The sequence below is a fragment of the Lactuca virosa genome, chromosome 2 (assembly GCF_052849685.1).
Source record: "Lactuca virosa cultivar CGN04683 chromosome 2, Lactuca_virosa_CGN04683_v6, whole genome shotgun sequence".
Lineage (NCBI taxonomy): Eukaryota > Viridiplantae > Streptophyta > Magnoliopsida > Asterales > Asteraceae > Lactuca > Lactuca virosa.
In genome coordinates this window covers 2,143,400-2,156,352 of record NC_136427.1, presented here as the reverse complement: position 1 = coordinate 2,156,352, position 12,953 = coordinate 2,143,400, and positions in this window count along the sequence as shown.

Sequence of the window (12,953 nt, the reverse complement as noted above, 5' to 3'; positions counted from 1 at the left end):
CGGGAATAAAACGAGTAAAATAGCTTTAAGGATCCGAAGCCGGGGCCTCGCATCCGAAGCCGAAGCCTCGCATCCGAAGCCAAAGCCTCGCATCCGAAGCCAAAGCCTCGCATCCGAAGCCAAAAACCGAAGCCAGAGACCGAAGCCTCTGATCCGAAACCTCGCATCCGAAGCGAGGGTCCGAAGCCTCGCATGCGAGGGTCCGAAGCGAGGGTCTCGCAGACAGCCCCTTTTTACCGGTTTTTCGACTACGACTTCGTTTTAACTCCGTTTTTCATTATTTTAACGTGGGATTTTCACCCAAAACTTTATTTTATAACCTAAGGCCCCAAAATATATAAATCTCCAGGGTTTTTATAAAATATATTAAAAGAATTGGTGATTGAACTAATTATTGAGGGAATATTTCCTTTTCCTTAATTTATGGCAAAAGCAAACCACCACCACCTCACTCTATGATCAGCCACTCTTTCCCACTACCCCTTGTCTCCTTAGTGGACCTTTACAGCCAATCTCCAACTCTTCCCACGTTCTAAGAGCTGGAGGATTGATCCTCTCTTCTCATTCTCCATAAAACTCTTTGATTCTACACTTAGCAACCAAGAACACTCTCCAAAATTCTCTCATCTTTTCTCTCAACTTCAAGAACTTCAAGGCTTTCTCCAGGGATTTCTTTCTTCAATTAGTAAGTATCTTCATCATTCACATTATTATTAAACTCCATTCTACTCAAATCATTGATATCTTACACAAGTTCCATCTTATTCGGTGTTAGATTCTCGAATCATCAAGACATCTTCTTAGTGTTCTTGAGTTGAACACTTCCTCTCTCTCACTTTCATCTACTGAAACCACGTAAGGTGAGTTCATACCCATACATTTACATGTTTTTCTTAAGTTTTAAGGGGGGAATACAAGTAAAATCATCAAGAACACAATTAAACTTTTTCTAACAGATTACATCAGAAACGATAGACGTTAATCACGGACTGTTTTGGTCAGCTTAAATATTTTAGTTTTCAAAACTGTTTCAGGTTCAAGTAGTTCAAACTCTTAGATTTAAAATGGCTACTTGCACATCTCCATATGATTTTTCTACAATTTATGGTGATTTTTACAAAACTGCCTGTCATTTCAGAGGCAAACCCGGACCAGTCTATGATTATGAACATTTTCACCTCTGTTAGAGATCACTAAAAATCATGATAAAATTTACGAACAAACTAGACTCATATTACAAACTCTCAAAATTTGAGGATTTGTATTTAGAGCTTTGATGATTTTTCTATAAATTTTCTAAGAACGGTAACAGAAACTGTTTTTAACGAAAAGTTGTTGTTAATTTCATTTCACCTTGTAACATGTTGAGCAAGGTGTATATCTTTATGTGACTATATGTTACTGCAATATATGACATTTTATCTTAATATTTAGACACACATCAGTTTACAACTGGATTTGGTCATATAAAATATAAAGAATAACAAGTGATTATAATCAAAGTACAATCGATACATTCAAACATTAAATAAACTATTTTGAATATAGTTTGCATACATTACCACGTACTACCCTTGGTTGATAAACTATAATAGGTATAGTTTATGATACATTACATAACACATACATTTAAAAAGGGTACATTTATACAAAGGATATTTTCATTAAGCAAGGTACGACCATACGGTACCAAGTTTTCATAACACGTAATTTCGTTAATGACTTTGTGAGACATTTACTTCAAATTACCATTAAGTCCTGTATTGTAACCAGAGTCTCCTTGAGGGAGAGCGTGATACTTGTGTATAGATCTATATTGGGTTTGACAAACCCACACCTAAACTGCATGCAACAGTTAGACCGATAGGTCTGGGGTGACAAATGTCATAACATTTCCGACGCCTGAAGAACGTCGTTTTAGGCAACCTTGGTCATAGTATGGTTATAATAAACTCACATAAAGTATTAACAAACATTGGAATTTACGGGAACTTCATTAAAATTTAACGAGTTTATGTCGATTTAAACTTGCATTGTTTTACTATAAATATGACAAATTACTTGTACATTTCGGTCTTTGGGTTTTAAGACTACATTTACACATTAAGGAAAATATTGGATTTTTCTAACACAAATACTACTTTTACAAACGAAAGGCTTTTAATAATACAAAACAAAAGCTTATGAACTCACCAACCTTTGTGTTGACACTTTTTCAAACAACTTTTATTCTCAGGAAATTATTAAACAGGTAATCAAGTGCTTTTGAGGATGGGACGCTAAGGCGTCTACTATTTCATATTTTATCAACATATTGTAATTGATTTGTAAACATGTAATTCATACAATGATGTAATTTTTTTTCAATTATATATATGTTGGTTGTGTTTGCTTGAATTACTATTACAATTGCTGTTATGATACTATACATGAAGTCCTCCACCCCCGGACGTTTCCGCCATCCTTGGTTTGGGGGTGTGACATGTGCCAGTACGCCAGACACCTACTCTTGAGATAGCTATCGGGGTCGCTAAGTCAGTCGAAGAAGTGATCAACGGTATTATCGCCAACAAGGTTGAAGTTGGCAAGAAGAGGAAATTTGAGGGGTCTTTAAGGTCTGACAATAACAACATGTTCTCAAAGATTGGAGGAGTAGGTGAAGCAACATGGCGTGACAAGTATGGAAGAAAACACAACAGGAGATGCCCTAAGGAAGTGACATGCTTCAAATGTGGAAAGATTGGTAACTATGCCCACGAATGCCCAACCGAGGAAGAAGTTTGCTTTAAGTGTAGTAAAGAGGGACACTTCAAGCAACAATGCCCTATGAGAGTTACAAAGCCAAGTGTACCGCTAAAGAACTATGAGAGATGCGAAAAAGATGTGACTTGTTACAAATGTGGAAACACAGGGCATTACGCCAACAAGTGTGTATCCAAAAAGAGGGTGTGCTATGAATGCCGAGGAGAATGGCATTTATCTAGGGACTGCCCGAAGAAGAATGAGGGAGCAAAACCAAATGCACTGCCACAGCCAAAGGCAGAAGCATTTTAAATGATCCTTGACGAAGTAGATGACAAAGCGAGGAATAAAGGATGAAGACTTCGTATCAAGGTATAGCTAGTATCAGGAAGTGTAGCCTATTAGAGGCATAGTATAGGGTGAACTTGAACTTTTGTGTATTAGTTTCAAGAATTAATATAAACCCTGGTTTTGTTATCTGATGTGTTGAATGACACCTATCGAAGGATATCGTAAGAGTGGTATCATGCCTTTAGAATCTGTCTGATAAAATAATGGAACGTTTAGAGGAGTACGATACGTCTGAAGTACACCTGCGATTGGCAGGATGATGGACCGATTGGTGTAATTCTTGAAGTTGTCCCATAGTCTGGAATTTCCATCACCAACCGAGTTGAAGTAGAATTGAGGATTGAAGATACGCATGGAAGAAGTCCTAGTAGAGTCTAGGAGAATTTTTATGATTAATTGGACACATTCGTATGTGTTAAATTGTTTTGTGATTTTAGGGCTTGGGGACTGCGAGACAATACTTGGGACGAGTATGAGTAAGTGTGAATAGTAGTAGAGATCTATACTACTGGAAGCACAGGACTCATGCTTGGATCAGGGAAAGTCACAAGGTTACCAAGAAGCTAGTGATTGGTCTCGTTTTATTCAAGTATGTCGTTACCATGGTTTCGGTAATGACTAAGAAGATGATTGATATTCTGACCCTACTAGTCATATCAAATTGAGTCCGACTACGATGAGTTTGTTACGTGGTTCATAGAACCAAGTTCGAGGTAGCATCTGACTCAAGTCAGAAGATTGAAATCAATGCGATCGATAGAATCACGCTCGTTGTTAAGGAAGCTTATAGCTAGAAATGCTACATACAAAAATATGATTATATCACATTAGAATATGAGGGAAGGTATATTCCATTCTGGAATTTGACTCTAAGAGACTTGAGTCTAAACTTTGCTTCATACGATGAGAGGTCGTTAGAACATGACCCATCGATCTGTTGCAACAGATAAAGGAAAGTACTTATCCTAAGAAGAAGAAGGAGAAGCTGTATGCTAAGTTCTCCAAATGTGATTTTTGGATTTGAGAAGTCCAATTCTTGGGTCACGTGGTCAACCAAGAAGGGATAATGGTTGATCCAGCAAAGATTGAAGTTGTAATGAAGTGGGAACAACCGAAAAGTCCCACGGAGATTCGAAGCTTTTTGGGATTAGCCGTATATTACCAAAGGTTTATCCATGGCTTTTCTTCGATCGTTACTCTACTAACAGCTTTGACCCACAAAGGAGCTGCTTATGCTTGGAGTGATAAGCATAGAGAAGCATTCGAGTTGTTAAAGAAGAAGCTATGTGAGGCACTGATTTTATCTCTACCCGATGGAGTTGAAGACTTCGCTGTTTATAGCGATTTTTTCTGGAGTTGCATTGGGTTGTGTTTTGACCCAAAGAGTTGCATTGGGTTGTGTATGCATCTCGACAGCTGAAAGAACATGAAAAGAACTACCCCACTCATGATTTGGAGTTGGCAGCGGTAGTTTTCGCTCTGAAAATATGGAGGCATTACCTCTATGGAACGAAGTGCAAACTTTTCACTGATCATAAGAGTCTCCAATATCTCTTTAATCAGAAAGAATTGAATATGAGGCAACGACGCTGGCTATAACTACTCAAGGACTACGACTGTCAGATACTTTACCACCCTGGTAAAGCAAAATGTTGTCGCTGATGCTCTCAGTCGGAAAGTCAATCTTGAAAGGAAAAGGCCAAGAGCGTTGACAATAGAAGTTGTCTCGACCATTGTGGAAAGTATAAAGAAAGCTCAAGAAGAAGGTTATAAGAAGAATAACTGAAAGGAAGAACGTTTGGGCAAAACGTTGGTGTTCGGTATAAACAGTCATGACTGAAGGTGTTCCAAGATCGGATTTGGATACCTAAGACAGGAGGAGTCAGAGATCTTCTGATGGAAGAAGCTCACAAAACCATGTACTCGATTCATCCCAGTAGCACTAAAATGTATAGGGACCTGAAACCCTATTACTGGTGGCCGATGATGAAGGTCGACATTGCGAAGTATGTGGCCGAGTGTGTGACTTGTGCAAGAGTTAAGGCACAACATCAGAAACTATACGGGAGTTTAGAACCTTTACCTGTGCCTATGGGTAAATGGGAAGACATTGCTATGGATTTTGTCACTAAACTGCCCACAACAAAGAATGGTCACGACATGATTTGGGTGGTCGTTGATCGATTCACTAAGAGTGCGCATTTCATAGCAGCCAATGAGAAATGGTCTATGGATAAGCTTGCGAATTCTTACGTGAAGGAAATAGTGAGGCTTCACGATATTCCGTTAACGATTGTATCAGATCATGACAGCTGTTTCCCCTCGAGGTTTTGGAAAAGTCTACAAGAGGAATTGGGTACCAAGTTGTGTTTGAGTACAGCTTACCATCCACAGACTGATGGTCAGAGAGAACGAACGATACAAACGCTTGAAGATATGCTGAGAGCATGTACCCTGGAATTCCAAGGTAACTGGGATGAACATTTACCTTTGGTAGAATTTTCCTACAATAATAGTTTCCACTCGGGCTTAAAGATGGCACCTTATCAAGCTTTGTACGAAGAGAACTATCGTACGCCGTCTTGTTGGCTTGAGGCCGGGGAAAAGCAGTTTACGGGATCGGAGATGGTTCATCAAACCGCTGAAAAGCTGAAAATAATCAGAGAAAGAATGTTAGCAGCTCAGGATCGTCAAAAGAGCTATGCTGACAACAAGCGAAGACCGATGACTTTTGAAGTTGGAGATTCGGTTTTGCTTAAAGTCTCGCCGTGGAAGGGACTTATAAGATTTGGTAAAATGGGAAAATTAAGTCCAAGGTTTATTGGACCGTTTAAATTTCTTCAGAGGATTGGGAACCAAGCTTACAAGCTCGAACTACCAGAAGAACTGAATGGAATTCATAACACCTTCCATGTGTGTTATTTGAGGAAGTTCACTGGAGAAGTTCCGACATGATTCAACTTTCGGAGTTGAGAATCGATGAGAACAAAAGGTTGATTGAAGAACCAGAGACAATCGTTGACCGAAAGATTAAGAAGTTGCGACGCAAGATGGTCGAGTTAGTGCTTGTCCGATGGAAACACACGAATGGGCCGAATCTCACCTGGGAGACGGAGAATGACATGATGGGTCGCTATCCGCATTTGTTTGTTGGTGTGTGATTCCGGGGACGGAATCATTCTAAGGTGGAGAGAATTGTAACGCCTGTGTTTCTGGGCTTGTCATTAATTTTGATATAGTAGTCTAGGTTAACCTTTGTAATCCGTTTTGAAATAATAGAAGTGTATTATTTGAGTATTATGTGTTTTGTGCTTAACTGTGTGACTTAATAGAATTAAGTACGCAAATAAGCGTCAAAATGAAATGTTAGATAAAGCCGATATCTATGGATAATGTTGTAGTAGTTGAAACGAGGTTTCCGAATATATAAAGAATGCCGAAATCCGAGTTATAACGAAAAAGTTATGATTTGTCGAAGTTTCGCGACAGAACCGACATGACGCTGAATGACGTAAAATATGAATATAAGATAGAGCGATATCTAGCCTTAGTGATCTAAACGGAAGTTGTAGAGTTCTTTAAACCGAGAGCGTGCATAAAAAGAACGCCCAAATCTGACTTCGTATGAGGAAGTTATGATTTTCCGAAGTTTCGACTTAGTAGTGTGCAGCCCGAATACTCGATTTGAGATCGAGCGGTTTTTAGCCGAAACAATCTAAACGAGAATCGAAGATCTCATCAATGGTACTGCAAAGGTAAAAAGACAGATGGAAACGGACATCGGATGAAGAAGTTATGAATTTATAACGGAGTTTTCCTATCCCGGCCTACTAAAAATAATATAATAAAAATAAAGACAAAATTACCAATGGAGTCTAAACGAGAGTTGTAGAGCATAATCTCACCTACGCGTGGATATAAGGAACGTCGAAAACGGAGCTCGTATGCGAAAGTTATGAATTTTTGAAGTTCGGGGCGTGAACCCCAAGGCTGTGTCAGTTCACGAGGTGAGCATTAGTGACTCACGAGGTGAACAGATGATGGACGTCTTCCAGGGCAAGTGGCCATGACAAACGCAATGACGTATCGAGCTCACGAGGTGCATATTAGAAACTCACGGGGTGAGCCAGTTCACGAGGTGAATATTAGAAACTCACGAGGTGAACTCAGAAAATTCACCCTATAAATAGAAATCAAGGGTCAGCCGAGTTTGGTTGCTCATCTCTTACTCTCCCACTCCTGATACTCTCTCTAAGCCCTATTTTAACCCCCCAAAGCCCCGGTGTCATCCCGAGACCCGAAGCGAGTCCCGAAGCCCCGAAGATCCCGAGAAGTACAATTCCTGAGCCGAAGCTCTGCCAGCGAGAAGCCAATTTTGTGAAGATGTTCCAGATCTACCGAAGAATACTGCTTCTACAAGTCGTAGTGCTGTCCGATCATCTTCTGATCAAGTGAGTGTGTAGTTACTTTCTTCTAACGCATAATTATGAAGTATTTTATATGAAATACGTGTTAGATGTATATTTTGTTGTTAAATGTGTGAATGTATATTCACTTTCTTCTATCTCATAGATATGATATCTTCTCTATGAAATACGTGTTATGTGTCTGTGCCTCATCTGTTATGTGGAGTATGTATTCAATGAACATGCTATACAGGTTTTAAACTATGTATAAAAATATATATTTTTATCTACTAATATGTTGGGTAGAACATGGGTAGATAGTTGATGTGTGATAAACAGATGAGAGGCCTCCTTGTTATTGTTGATCTAGTCATCTAGCGGAGTATGGATGACGACCACAGACTCTTTCTAGACAGTCCAATGGAACGCTAGCAGGCTCATAACATGTAGGTGTTGTGAACGATGTGTTCACCGGTGTACTCTATCCCCCTCATGGTTGCCTTTAGGACATCTATTGTTGAGGAAACCCATTTGCAGTAATGTCGGTCCCGAGGAAAAATACTAGATTAGGTCCCTTGAAATAGATGTTGTTTTAGGGACGTAAAGTGAGGATAACGGGAATGGGTAATCGGGTTATTGTTGGTTGGTGAAATTAAATATAATTATTTATTGTGGGTTGAAAACCCTATATGCTCACCAGGCTCCCAAGCCTGACCCACTCAGTTTTGTTTATATTACAGTTAGTGGCGCGAGAGCATAAGTTGGATGACTTAATCAAGATGTTTTGATTTTAGACCTTTTGTTATATGTAACTGTTGTAAGGTCTATACTGTGTTGTTTATGCTTTTGGTCTGTTTATCGGAACATTACATCCCGAATATTGTTATATAATGAAAATGCATCTCGTGATGAAATGCTTTGATAAATTCTATTTTATCATGTTTTGTTTTGGGAACAAATTCCGCAACCCTTTTTAATCAATGGATTACTTTGAAATTATTTTAAAAGCATAAATGAAACCGGTCTTTTCTGGCCGAGATTTTGGGGATGTCACATAATTCTCCAACTTTCATGTATTGTGAAGATTTAGTCGAGTCTAAGTGGGGGAGAATTATCCCGAGATTCAGAAGCACGAGCGGTTTTGAAAATAGGATAAGTTTCGCATCGTTGTCAGGAAGGAAGACAACCCAAGTGGCTGTTTGGTTGAGGGTTGTGTGAGTAGGAGTTCGGTAAAACTCCCCAACATGTGAATCGTGTATTCTCGGTGCTTGATAAGCAGAATTTGGGAATTTTCAAGTTGAGCGTCAGCCACTGAAGGTTTTGTCTATTGTTGTTCAGATTATGGTTTCCAGAATGGTCGGACATGCGTTAATCGGTGAACCTATCAGGGAGCGGGAATTCTCCGAAGGAATTCAAGAGGCGACAGTTGAGAAGCTAGGAGTGTGTCACTAATTACCTTATGAAATGTGTTTATGTTTCCTAAGTCTTTGGGGTATGTTTCCCCTCGATGATGGAATAGAATTTTGAGTCGTATCCAACTCGGATTTTGGAAACCTTCGGGATAATCGTGGAAGTCTTCTCGGGCTAGTTCGGTATTAGTAGAATCGGATCAGTCTCGATCAAGTATGGGCTTTGTGCCGAGATAATATGAAGTTGGGGATTCCCAAATATGTGCATGGTAGTGATTCCCCGTGCGTATCTATGGGTATTCAAGGTGGCAATAAGGATGGTTCGGCTTACACATTTGATCAGGTATTGGTTATAGTTTGCAATTGGATCTAGATCTCGGCTTACGTTGTCACACCCCGGCCGTCTGCGGAAACACCAGACAATGTAACGTCATTTCTCGTATCATAGTTATCAACTTCCAGAAAACACATGCATTTAAAAATACGTCAACATAAAGTTGGTGAGTCCACATGTTTTGACTCCATATATAAAAATAATACATTTTCCAAGTTCAAAAGTATAGTTTTGAAAGTATCATTTTGACTCTCCAACGTTTAGTATATATATCCTAGGTATAAAAGTTTACTTACCAAATAAGTAGTTTACCTATAAGTCTCATATACTATAAATATAAGTGTTTGTAATTCCATACAAATGAAAGTTGCTACGTATAAATCTTACTTCAATTCTATACGAGTAAAAACCACTACGTATAAATCTATTTCAATTCTATACGAGTATGTGTGTTACGTATAATTATCTACTTAATATACAAGTAGTACCTAGGGTATAAGTAGGGGGAAACTTATACTTAACATTAATACTTGTATACGACAAAGTATAATGTTTCTAACAAGTTGCTACCATGAGTCTGTAACCGCTGCTTGACAAAAAAACCTCTGACAAAACACACTCATGATATACCATGAGAAACAATACACTCATGATTTACCATGAGAAATAATACCGAGCGCTTCATCGACGCCGGAACAATAACAGATAAAAGGAGCGGATCATCACTCGCTTGTCTTGGGTTGTAATTAACAACCACGAGTGGGGTCGTCAACCCGTATCTTATTCATACATGACTTCCTCGTTCACACGGGATTAACGGTTACAGGTCAGAGGACTTCCACTAAGATCCCCAATCTCAGTTGATGAATGAGGTAGCTTATGTAGACTATAACGGCTTCCTATAGCTCTAACAACAAAAGCATTTTCATGTCTAAAACTCTAAGTTACTAGACTATGCTTTTAAACATTACTCCTAACTTCATAACATTTAGGCAGTATAACAGCTATAACTTGAAGTAAAACCAGGATTTATCTTGACATAAAACCAATAACAACAATAACATATAACATACTAGGTTTTATCTTGTCATAAAACTAACAATAACAACATACAACATACCAAGTTTTATCTTGACATAAAACCAATAATAACAACATACTTTATAATTTAACAAATAGAACTTCCGAATATAACTTCGGAACTATATCGCACACAACATATATATAGAATCCTAAGTATAACTCAAGATCTACATTAGTATATTACTATAACAATAACATGCTAACAACTTTACGATAGTTGTATACTTTCAGATACGAAATAACTATATCCCAGTTATTATAACTATCTAATAACCATGAAACTCACCTTAATAGCGTGATTTTATGTAATCTAAGTAGAAACGGTCAGCGTACGAGGTCGTCGGGGCTCAGAATGCAAGATGGCTTCAACAAAGGAGAGAGGAGAAAGGGAAATGGTGTAAGGAAGTGTTAAGGTCGGACCTCCTATTTATAGGAAGGATTTTGGACCCTCACGACGTGAGAAACTCATTGTTCACATCGTGTGTTTCGAGCTTATCTCTTCCTAGACTTGCCATCCGTCTTCTAGCTTCCGAAGGTGGCCATATGACTCCTCGCGTCGTGAAATATCAATGTTCACTTCATGAGTTTGGATCTTATCACTTCGTAGCCTCGTCACGCACCTTCTAGATCCGAAATGTGGCAAAATGACTCCTCACATCGTGAGTTTCAATGCTCACGTCGTGAGTTCAGTCAAATTAGGGTTTCTGACAGCTTAATCTTCGGAAGGTCGTAACTTTCGCATACAAACTCCGTTTTTGACGTTATTTATATCCACGCGTAGGTATTCACGAGTACTACAACTCTCGTTTAGACTCAAATAGCTAATTATAAGTATATTTTTAAATCCTCTTATTATAGAGATTTATAGTGTTCGGTTTATCATAACTTCTTCACGCGAAGTCAGATTCAGACGTTCTCTATATTTTTGGAATCGTATGGACGTATACTTTGATTTATACCATAAATTATGTATGAAAGTTCATATTTATATTAGAATTATCATGAAATACATAGTGAGTTTACTACATTACTTGTTTTGACAAAATCACATTACATGATTGGTATAATCACATGTGATTGTTATTGACCTAATTTTGACTAGTGTTACATATTTGTTATGAGTTTAGACCTGAGTTTCGTATATAGTGGTATTATGATCTAGGGTATTCCATCCCGAGAATGACAGGACCCTATGATTGATTGGACCTGACGTGTGGTCTTCCAACCCGAGGGTTGATTGGGCCAAACATGTGCAGGATACGAGGGTATTCAATCCCGAGGATGAATGGACCCATTGTAGGAATGCCTGATAATCCAACCCGAGGCTGATTGGGCCAGGTATGAGTGTTCGTGCTTATGAACCAGTTATTACATGTATGTTGTGTGACACCAGTCAAATTTAGGTCCAAAATAAATTGATCAATAATCGTAATTGGGATGAAGAAAGTGGTAGAGATTGTAACAAGGTTTCAAAAAATATAAAGAACACTGAAATCCGAATTATAACGAAGAAGTTATGAATTTTTAACAGATTTCCTATCCCGGTCTGTTAAAAATAATAATATTAAAAATAAATTCAAAAATAGCCGACGAAGTCTAAACGAAAGTCGTAGAGTATAATTTTACCTACGCGTTCATATAAAGAACGCCAAAAACGGAGCTCGTATGCGAAAGTTATGAATTTCGCAAGTTTTTGCACAAAAATCAAGAAATGTTGAAAACCGGGAATTTTCGCATGGACCCTCTTCGACCATGTCACCCTCGCATGCGAGGCTTCCATGTGTCTGCTACGTGGCTTCATCTGATTGGACCGCAGTCTCGCGTGTCACCTGCTGATTGGTCCGAAGTCGTCATGGCGCCTCCTGATTGGACCGAAGTCCGGTCCTCTCCTGGTCCGACACGCATCCGAGACTGCCACCCTCCTCGCTTCTTCTTCTGACGCGTGGCTGCTGACTCGCCTTCGAATGAGCCAGGTGTCCGAACCGAAGCCACCCGCTCGCCACCTGTCCGAGATACGCTTCTCCTTCCCCTTGCCTCGGATCCGAAGCTTCATACTATAAATAGCCGCGAGACTCTCCAGATTTTTACACTTTTTCACCCCATTTTTGGTCCTTTTTCACCCCTTTCACTTCCATAACCTCCCAAGCAACCCCCAAGGCCTCGGTATCGTGTCTAAAACCCAAAGCAAGCCCCAAAGCCCTAGAATTCTCGAGAAGATAACCTCTTTCCAGTCGAAGTGCTGCCCGCGTAAAGCCCGGTTTTTACTCAAAAACTCACGGTTTCTTCGAGAAAGATCATCTATAGAAACGAAATGCTGCCCAAATCACCACTTATCAAAGTGAGTTCATACACCTATAATATACCTTTTTAAATGGTTTTATATGTTTTTTAGGGGGGGAATACAAGTTGATCACAATTTAAAATTGTGTTAATAATTGTATGTGAAATAATCACACAAAGGATTTCCTTATGCTTTTAAGGATTACCAAATACTTCCAAAATGACTTAAAGCCATGTTAAATCTTTAAAGTCATGTAAATTCAGTTAAATTTTTTTAAAAAGGTTTTATAAACTATTTCAATTTATAATTGCCAAAATCATGTTTATATATGTATAAATATATAAATA